Raw genomic sequence first — 10,339 nt, 5'->3', positions numbered from 1 at the left:
CTGTAGCTGTGGCAGAAGTTGCTGTAGCATGGCGGTCAACTGCGACAGCTGCTGACCTTGTTGGGCGATCTGTTGGGATTGCTGGGCGACCACCATGGATAGGTTAGCGAGAATTGGCAGCGGCACCTCAGTGGGATCCATGGCCAGATCTACTGTTAGCATTCGGCAGGCTGGATGTGGATCCTCTGTGTCAGTGAGGGATTGGCGTGGACCGTACCGGTGGACCGGTTCTAGGTTGCTACTGGTATTCACCAGAGCCCGCCGCAAAACGGGATGGTCTTGCTGTGGCGGTAGCAACCAGGTGATATCCACCGGCAACGGCTCAACCTCGCTGACTGCTGAGAAGGCGTGGGACAGAAGGTCTAGACAGAGGCGAGGTCAGACGTAGCAGAAGGTCAGGGCAGGCGGCAAGGTTCGTAGTCAATGGTGATAGCAAAAGGTCTGGAAACACTGGTATGGCAAACACAGGAAACGCTTTCTCTAGGCACAAGGGCAACAAGATCCGGCAAACCAGGGAAGGGGAAGTGAGGTTATATGGACGTGGAGCAGGTGGAAGCTAATTAGACTGATTGGGCCAGGCACCAATCATTGGTGCACTGGCCCTTTAAATCTTAGAGAGCTGGCGCGCGCGCCCTAAGGAGCGGAGCCGCGCGCGCCAGGACGTGACAGCCGGGGACCGGGACAAGTAAGTGGATTGGGATGCGATCCGCGAGCGGGCGCGTCCCGCTATGCGAATCGCATTCCCGTCGGCAGTGTCAGTGCAGCGCTCCCGGTCAGCGGGTCTGACCGGGGCGCTGCAGAGAGGGGAACGCCGCGAGCGCTCCGGGGAGGAGCAGGGACCCGGAGCGCTCGGCATAACATTAACCCTTTAGGTGTTTCACAGGAATAGCAGCAAAGTGGAGGCGAAAATTCAAAAACTTAATTTTTTACACTAACATGTTCTTATAGACAGATAATTTTTTATTTTTACAAGGGGTAAAAGCAGAAAAAGCCCCCAAAATTTGTAACCCAATTTCTCTCAAGTAAGGGAATACTTCATATGTGGATGTAAAGTGCTCTGTGGGTGCACTAAAGGGCTCAGAAGAGAAGGAGCAACAATTGGATTTTGGAGAGCGAATTTTGCTGAAATGGTTTTTGCAGGGCATGTCGCATTTAGGAAGCCCCCATGGTGCCAGAACTGGGAAAAACACCCCACATGGCAACTATTTGGGAAACTACTACCCCCAAGGAATATAACAAGGGGTACAGTGAGCCTTAACACCCCACAGGTGTTTGACAAATTTTCGATAAAGTTGGACGTTAAAATGAAAAATGCTGATGTTACCCCAAATTTTTAATTTTCACAACTGGTAATAGTTGAAAATGTCCCACAAAATTTGAAACCCTATTTATCTTGAGTAAGGAAATACCTCATATGTGAATGTAAAGTGATCTGTGGATGCACTAGAGGGCTCAGAAGGGAAGGAGCGACATTGGGCTTTTGAAAAGCAAATTTTGCTGAAATTATTTTTGGGGGACATGTCTCATTTAGGAAGCCCCCATGGTGCCAGAACAGCAAAAAACACCCCACATGACAAACTATTTGGGAAACTACACCCCTCAAGGAACATAACAAGGGGTACAGTGAGCCTTAACACCCCACAGGTATTTGACGACTTTGCGTTGAAGTTGGATGTGAAAATGTTCTTTTTTTTTTTTTTTTTACTAAAATGGGTAATAGGTAAAAATGTCCCCCAAAATTTGTAACACCATTTCTCTTGAGTATGGAAATACCCCATGTGTGGACATCAAGTGCTCTGTGGGTTCACTACAATGCTCAGAAGGTAAAGAGCGACAATGGAATTTTGGAGAGAGTATTTGGTTGGAATAGAAGTCGGGGGCCATGTGCGTTTACAGAGCCTGTCAGACACCTGTGGGATGTAAATGCTCACTGTACCCCTTATTACATTAAATTACATGAGGGGTGTAGTTTCCAAAATGGGGTCACATGTGGGTATTTATTTTTTTGCATTTATGTCAGAATTGCTGACACAGCAGCCACCCCTGTGTACCCCTTGCGTAATGTAATAAGAGGTACAGTGAGCATTTAGACCCCCTTAAAACTTGGGAGTGTAATCTTACATTTCAATTTCAAAATCTTAAATTTCAATTTCAAAATCTTAGATTTCAATTTTTTTTTAAATGTTTGTGTACGTCATATTACCTGTGGACTTTTCACAAAAATCCAATGAAACAGCTTGGATCGATAACAATAAACCATAACTGATTAAATGAAACATTTGCACTTTCATAGTCAGGGGGACGCTGAGAGGCAGGGGCTGGAACAGGTGGAATCTTGCCTGGCGGATGACCGCCAGCTCGATGCTCTCTAGAATGGGTACTCCAAAAATGTAAATAAATTAAAATTAAATGAAATTAAAATTACATAAAAATCTCTTTATTCTCTTCAGTTTTGACACTATATGGTCTCCCATCAACGCTCTGCGGAAGTGATTCTAATAGCAATGCCTGTAATCTGCATGTCATACTGAATAACAGTATTATTTCACTAACACAGCACACTCCCTATGCGTGTTAGGACAAGGCAAAATGCTCTACACCCCTATTGAGCCTCTCTGTAGACCCGAAATTGCTGTTTTTAATACAGATTCACCGCAAATAAATTCAGACCGAAACTAATGTTCTTCGGAAATTTCGGCAAATCGGACTTATCTAATATTTTAAAAGTTCGCTCATCTCTAATTACAATGTGCTGCATTGTGATTTTTTGTTACTCTTTTTTTTATGGTGAATTAACTGATACACTAATGCAGAATATATAACAAGAACAACTGATGAAAAAGCACGAACACTCCAGTTCGGTTGCAGAATCAATGGTCGTCATTATTCATATATAACTACATAAATCACAGGTACGTGGCAGGATGTGAAGAGTTACATCCTGCCACGTACCTGTGATTCATGTACAGTGACCCCCCGACCTATGATGGCCCCGACATACGATAATTTCAATATGCGATGGCCTCTCAGAGGCCATCGCATGTTGAAGGTAGCATCAACATACGATGCCTTTTTATGTCGGGGCCATCGCATAAATGGCTATCCGGCAGCGCTGACTGCTTCAGCTGCTGCCGGATAGCCATTTAAGGTGCCCTGTGTGGTCCGGTGTGTGTCACTCACGATCCGGGGACATGGCGATAGCGATGGAGGGCGACATCCAGGGCAGCGTTGAGCAGCAGGGACAGGTGAGTACTGTATAAACTCCTATACCAGTGGTCTTCAACCTGCGGACCTCCAGATGTTGAAAAACTACAATTCCCAGCATGCCCGGACCGCCTGTTTGATGTCCGGGCATGCTGGGAGTTGTAGTTTTGCAACATCTGGAGGTCCGCAGGTTGGAGACCACTGTCCTATACTTTACAATGCACAGATCCCTCAACATATGATGGTTTCAACTAATGATCGTTCATTTGGAACGAATTACCATCGTATGTTGATGGACCACTGTATATATATGTGAATAAAATCGACCATTGGATCTGCAACCGAGTGTTTGTGCTTTTTCATATTGTCTTCAGGTGCAGTCCACATCTTCTCCGTGCTCAATATCTCGGCAACAGGGTGAGCTGATTCTACCTTCTATTGTTAAGAACAACTGATGCATTTAATAATCAGGAAATATTTGCCGTTTATTTACTTTCCTTTTTTTGGTTTTTGGTCTTCTCATCTAATGCAGTGTTTTCCAACCAGGGTGCCTCCAGCTGTTGCAAAACTAAAACTCCCAGCATGCCCGGACAGCCAAAGGCTGTCCAGGCATGCTGGGAGTTGTATTTTTGCAACAGCTGGAGGCACCCTGGTTGAGAAACACAGAGTTAGGGAACAGCTAAAAAATTTTTTTAACTAGGCGAAGGATAGGTTGACAACCCAGGCTCTATGGTGAATATGAGTCATCATAGAAAAACCACAGCATTAATACAAATTGCACCTGACCTAAAGGTTTCACTGTAGATTTTAGTCACAAGTAGTGATGACGCAAACATAAAATTTTCCGTTCAATAGGCAGGCGAATTTTAAAACCCACAGGGACTCTTTCTGGGCACAATAGTGATGGAAAAGTTGTTTCAAGGGGACTAACACCTGGACTGTGGCATGCCGGAGGGGGATCCATGGAAAAACTCCCATGGAAAATTACATAGTTGATGCAGAGTCTGGTTTTAATCCATAAAGGGCATAAATCGCCTAACATTCCTAAATTGTTTGGAATAACGTGCTTAAGGTGTGTTAAGTAGTACTATTCCTTTAAATGTAATCCCTGTTACATCCCCTATCAGGGGACGTGTATATGGCATTGATTTTAGGAACTGTGAGACGGAAAAAGATGCTTGGTTGGACCTCCTACTTCTAATTTGGGGCACTGCGCGTGAAATCTAATGTGCCACCACATCAGATTGGTGTGTTAAGTAGTTCTATTCTTATCAGTTTAATCCCTGTTACATCCCCTCTGGGGGACATGTATATGGCATTGAATTTAGGAAGCGGGAGATGGAAAAAGATGCTTGGTCGGTCCTCCTACTTCAAATTTGAGGCGCTGCGCGTGCAATCTAATGTGCCACCACATCAAAGTGGTGTGTTAAGTAGTTCTATTCTTATCAGTTTAATCCCTGTTACGTCCCCTATTAGGGGACGTGTATATGGCATTGATTTTAGGAACCGGGAGATGTAAAAAGATGCTTGCTTGGACCTCCTACTTCAAATTTTGGGCACTGCGCGTTCAAAGTAATGTGCCACCAGATAGGAGTGGTGTGTTAAGTACTACTAATCCTATCAGTTTAATCTCTGTTACGTGCCTTTTTTTTGGTTTGGTTTTTGAAGCAACAGTGCAGCACCAGAGGCCAGAAAAATTATGCATGTACACATGGCTGAAAAACTAGGTATTGTTGCAGCCACTGCTGTAGCAGCGGCTATAAAAATTTATGTTTGTTTCCCAGGCAGAAAGTGCCCTAAAACATTGTGGCTTGAACCTTAGTTGGTGGCGGATAAGTCAAGCAAGTCATCCGGCATTCAGAGGTAAAATACAGCAGCGTGTGGACCATTTTTAGCCCAAGGCAGCTCATCTCATCAGGCCTTTTTTATGTATCCCCCACTGTCAGTCGCTACGGGATCCATCCCTCATTCATTTTAATAAAGGTGAGGTAATCTAGACTTTTTTGACATAGGCAACTTCTTTTCTCAGTGACAATACCTCCTGCTGCACTGAAGGTCCTTTCTGACAGGACACTTGAAGCGGGCCAGGCCAGAAGTTCTTTTTTTTTTTTAAAGTAAAATTTATTAAAGTATCGTAATAACACAGATATACGTATATCATGTACAAGTAACATCGGGAACAGTAAAATACAATACAATACAATACACCCCCAATGCATCATAATGGGAAGCTATGAAGGTAAAGGCAACTCTCTGGTGTTGGTGATATCAAGGTGGAGCGAGTACACTTTCAGTAGAATGTAGGGAGAGTTGAAGGGTATGGGGTTGGGACAGGGTCCACTTCACCGTACACGTTATCAGTAGGGGGGAAATAAAAACAGAGGTCACATGTAGCATGAAGCAATGATGTGAAAGGGTATTAAGAGTGTAACATCCATGTTTGGGGGGGGAGACGAGAAGTAAGGGGCTATATGGTAAGGGAGATGGGTGGAGAAAGGAGGTCAGAGAGGGGGTGGAGAAACAGTAATGGGACGGGGGGGAGGGAGAGGGAAAGACAAAGACAAAAAGGAGGATAAAAGGGAGAGAAAAACGGGTAGGGAAGAAAACAGAATGATTGCGGTAGTGTACATACCTCTCGAGCCTGGACATCCACCCCAACCCCTGTGGCGAATCACTCTGGTATACCCCGAGTCTGAAACTCCGAGGAGGACAGAAATCGTAGCCATGGAGACCAGACCAATTGGAATTTAAGGAGCTGGCTCTGTGAGTCCGCTAGCAGTTCTTCCATGCGACACACCTGAGAAACTTCCTTGAGCCAGGCCGAATACGTCGGGGGAGTAGACGATTTCCATAATCGTGGTATGACCGCCCTTGCGGACAACAGGAAGAAGTGGGTTAATTTCGCAGTTGGAGTGGGTATTGCAGAAGGAAGGATGGAAAGCAGTAATGTAGATGGGCATTTCGGGAGTGAGAGGGAAGTGAGAGAATGTATTGTGTGGAGAATCGAGGCCCAGTAACCATCAAGACCCGGGCATGTCAGCCAGATGTGTGTCATGGTTCCCCCTGTGTGTCCGCATCTCCAGCATGTATCTGGGACCGAAGGATACATGCAGGAAAGAAGAGCAGGTACTCTGTACCACCGAGATATGATTTTATAATTGGTTTCGTGTGCGCGAGAAGAAATCGAGGATTTGTGACAGAACCTAAAGGCTCGCGTCCACTCTCCATCCGATAGTGTACGGCCCAACTCCTTCTCCCAGGCAGAGCGGAAGGGGAGTGGGGTAGAGGAGTTCACGTCTAGTAGTAAGGAGTATAAGACCCTGACCGCGTGCGGAACCGCCGCATCTGTTACACACAGGGTCTCAAATCGGGTGAGTGGGCGGTGAAGGAGGAGGGAGTCCTTGTTGGCGGCATAAAAGTGGTGTAGCTGGTTGTATTGGAACAAATGCATTATGGAGTGCGGGGAGTCTCCCAAAATGTCGGGGAGTGGTTTAAGGTTATTGGCTAGTAGCAGTGAATGGAATGTGGGGTTATCTATCCGTTTCAGGGCAAGAAATGTCGGGGCAGAAAGTGCAGGGGGGAACGATTTATTGCCAAACAGGGGTACCAGAGGACCATCTGGAGAGAACAAAGGTAATCTTGTTAGGTATGTTGAGTACGTTTGGGCTATCGAGTCTATAACGGGGGGTAGGGTAGTGGAAGTACGTATGGCGGAGAGGGTATCCGGCAGCCATAGTAGGTTTCTGGGAGCCAGGCCACAGGACTGGCCTTCCAATGTCACCCACTGCTTTCCTTTTTGGATTCGAAAGCTATCTAAGACACGGACCAAGATTGTCGCTAGATAGTAAGAGAGGCAATCTGGCAGTGCCAACCCCCCCCCCCCCCCCCCCCCCCTCCGTCTTACGTCTATATAAAAATTTTCTAGCTATTCTCGGACGGCTGTTGGCCCAGACAAAGCCAGACTGGAGCGCAGCTACCTCTCGGAAGAAGGTGCGAGGCACACATGTGGGGACACAGGCAAAGAGATACAAAAGGCGTGGGAGCACGTCCATCTTGAAGACATTAATACGGCCCAGCCAGGAGAAGTCTCTGCGCTCCCATCTGGCCAGGTCCGAGCGCAACATCTGTAACAGGGGAGGGAAGTTGACTCGGAACGTGGCTGTTAGATTGGCTGGGACGTGAACGCCTAGGTATTTAAGAGACACCGGTTGCCACCTAAAGGGATATAGAGACTTAAGTGATTGGACCAAACGAGGCTCAAGGGAGATGTTCAGGGCTTCACTCTTAGAGGGGTTCAACTTATAATTACTGTAGTTGGAGAATGTAGAGATAGTAGAGAGCAGGGACGGTAGAGAGGTGAGCGGGGAGGACAAGAATAATAGTACATCATCAGCAAATGCCGAGCATTTACAATGGTCACGAGACATGGGCAATCCCTTGATATCCGGGTTATTACGGATGGCTACGAGCAGGTGCTCCATACATAGTACGTAGAGGAGCGGGGAGAGAGGGCACCCCTGTCTCGTGCCATTACAAATCTCAAAGGGCTTGGACAGTTGGCCATTAATACGAATTTGAGCTAGGGGGGATCTATATAGGGCCATGATGCGTTGTGTCATTAAGGAACCCAAACCAATTTGAGACAGGGTGGCCACTAGGAATTCCCAATCCACCCGGTCGAAGGCCTTCTCCGCATCAAGTGAGAGCAGAAATAGAGGTATTTTGCTATGGCGCGCATGATGTATGGCAGCGAAGGCCCGTAGAGTGTTATCTCTCGCTTCTCTACTACGAATGAACCCGACCTGGTCCGGGTGGATCAGGAATTCCATATGGCAGGCCAGTCTAGTAGCTATTAGCTTTGCAAAGAGTTTGGCGTCTAAGTTCAGCAAAGAGATGGGTCTGTAACTGGGGCACAGGAGGGGGTCTTTCCGTTCCTTAGGGATTACCGTAATAAAGGCCCTGAGGAAGGAATGGGGGATGGGGGAGGCATCGAAGACCTCATTAAAGGCGGACAGTAGGGGGGTCGTCAGTTCCTCCCTGAGGACCTTGAAAAATTTTGCTGTGTAGCCATCTGGCCCGGGACTCTTGCCAGCGGGCATGTTAGAGATGGCAAGGTTCAGCTTCTCAGGGGTGAACGGAGCATCAAGTGTGGTAATGACCTCAGGGGAGAGGCGCGGGAGGGCAGTGGCAGCCATGTACTGGGCAAGGGAGGGAAGGGAGGAGAGTGAGGAATCGAGACCCGAAGGTTTAGGAAGGTTGTAGAGGGTCGAGTAATAAGAACGGAAGGACTCTAGAATCTCTGCAGTGAGATATGTGGTCTGTCCAGTTGTAGACCGGACAGCAGGAATGAACAGGGAGGATTTTTTATCTATCAAGGCTCTCGCCAGGAGGCGGCCTGACTTATTACCCCAAGTGTAGAACAATTTGCCTGTGAGTTGGCGATAGTACCTGTGTTTGGTGTTAAGTAGCGCCAGAAGTTCTTGGCGTACTTTGAGGAGGTCGCGAACGGTCGTTTCAAGCTGAGATCGTTTGTGTTGTATCTCTAAATTGTGAAGTTGTTGGAGTAGAGAGTGTAACTTGTCCGAAGCTGCCCTCTTGAGCCGTGCCCCATGCCTCATTAAAGTGCCACGTAACACGCATTTGAGTGCTTCCCACTTAATTAAGGGAGAAGAGGTGTCGTGAGCATGATCTTGAGCAAAGTGAGAGATATCTGACCTGAGATCCCGAAGACACAGTTCGTCAAGCAGTAGAGATTCATTTAGCTTCCATGAGGCCTGGGGTTTGGCGAAAGAGGGCAGCGAGAAGGTGCAGGCCAGAAGTTCTATCGCAAATTGGGATAGCTCAGGACACAGGTCAAGCCTGCACACCCAGTAGTCAAGGGGTTCATCGCTCCTCAGAGTATCGATATCTGCAGTTAAGGCGAGGTAGTCTGCTACCTGTCGGTCAAGTCGTTCTCTGAGGGTGGACCCCGAAGGGCTGTGGCGATGCGAAGGACTTAAAAAGCTCTGCATGTCCTCAACATCAACAATACGTCTGTAAAGCATCCTTTCCTTGCCGGCATGGTCGTGGGAGGAAGAGGATGACTTTCACCTCTTCTCCTGTTAGATTCCCGTTGTGCTGTGACATGACCCTTATACGCTGTGTAAAGCATACTTTTTAATTTATTTTGGACTTGCTGCATCCTTTCTGCCTTGTATTAATTAGGTAACATTTCAGGCACTTTCTGCTTATACCGGGGGTCTAGTAGCGTGGACACCCAGTACAGGTCGTTCTCCTTTAGCCTTTTTATACGAGGGTCCCTCAACAGGCACGACAGCATGAAAGACCCCATTTGCGCAAGGTTGGATGCCGATCTACTCATGTCCCGTTCCTCGTCCTCAGTGATCTAACGGAAAGTATGTTCTTCCCCCCTGCCACGTACAACACCACGGGTACCAGTTAGGTGACAACGAGCACCCTGGGATGCCTGTTGTGGTTGGTCTTCCTCCTCTGACTCCTCTTCCTCACAATCCACTTCCAGCGTTGCCGCAGGTCCAGCAAGCGATGCTGATAAGGCTGTTTCTGATGGTGACGGTGACCACAACTCTTCCTCTTCATGCTCATCATGCTGATCCAGCACTCTTTGCAGGGCACGCTCCAAGAAGAAAACAAATGGTATGATGTCGCTGATGGTGCCTCCAGCGCGACTGACTAGGTTTGTCACCTCCTCAAAAGGACGCATGAGCCTACAGGCATTGCACGTGAGCGTCCAGTAACGTGACAAAAATAATTCCCAGCTCCTAGCACCCCGGTCATACAAATACTCGTTAACGGCTTTTTCTTGTTGGAGCAGGCGGTTGAACATTAGGAGTGTTGAATTCCAACGTGTCAGGCTGTCGCAAATCAAGTGCCTCACTGGCATTTTGTTTCGCCACTGGATAACTGAAAAGTGTGCCATGGTCGTGTAGGAACGCCTGAAATGGCCACACACCTTCCTGGCCTGCTTCAGGATGTCCTGTAAGCCTTGGTACCTTTGCACAAAGCGTTGTACGATCAGATTACACACATATCAACAACTTGCCCAAATTCAATGCCAACAACAAATTTGTTCCGTTGTCACAAACCTCTTTGCCGATCTCCAGTTGGTGCGGAGTCA

The 10,339-nt window shown here is 47.3% G+C and overlaps 1 protein-coding gene across 1 annotated transcript in view; it reads left to right on the top strand.

Moving 5' to 3' along the window:
• The first annotated feature begins 3,564 nt into the window (after positions 1 to 3,564).
• Positions 3,565 to 10,339, top strand: part of LOC130362863 (pulmonary surfactant-associated protein D-like) — a 73,818-nt gene continuing 67,043 nt past the window's right edge. The window contains exon 1 of the mRNA XM_056567958.1: positions 3,565 to 3,621. The gene's annotated coding sequence lies outside the window, so the exon portion shown is untranslated. The remainder of the gene's footprint in view (positions 3,622 to 10,339) is intronic.

The sequence above is a fragment of the Hyla sarda genome, chromosome 3 (genome assembly GCF_029499605.1).
Source record: "Hyla sarda isolate aHylSar1 chromosome 3, aHylSar1.hap1, whole genome shotgun sequence".
In the NCBI taxonomy this organism is placed as follows: Eukaryota; Metazoa; Chordata; class Amphibia; order Anura; family Hylidae; genus Hyla; species Hyla sarda.
This window is presented reverse-complemented; position numbering and strand designations above follow the sequence as displayed.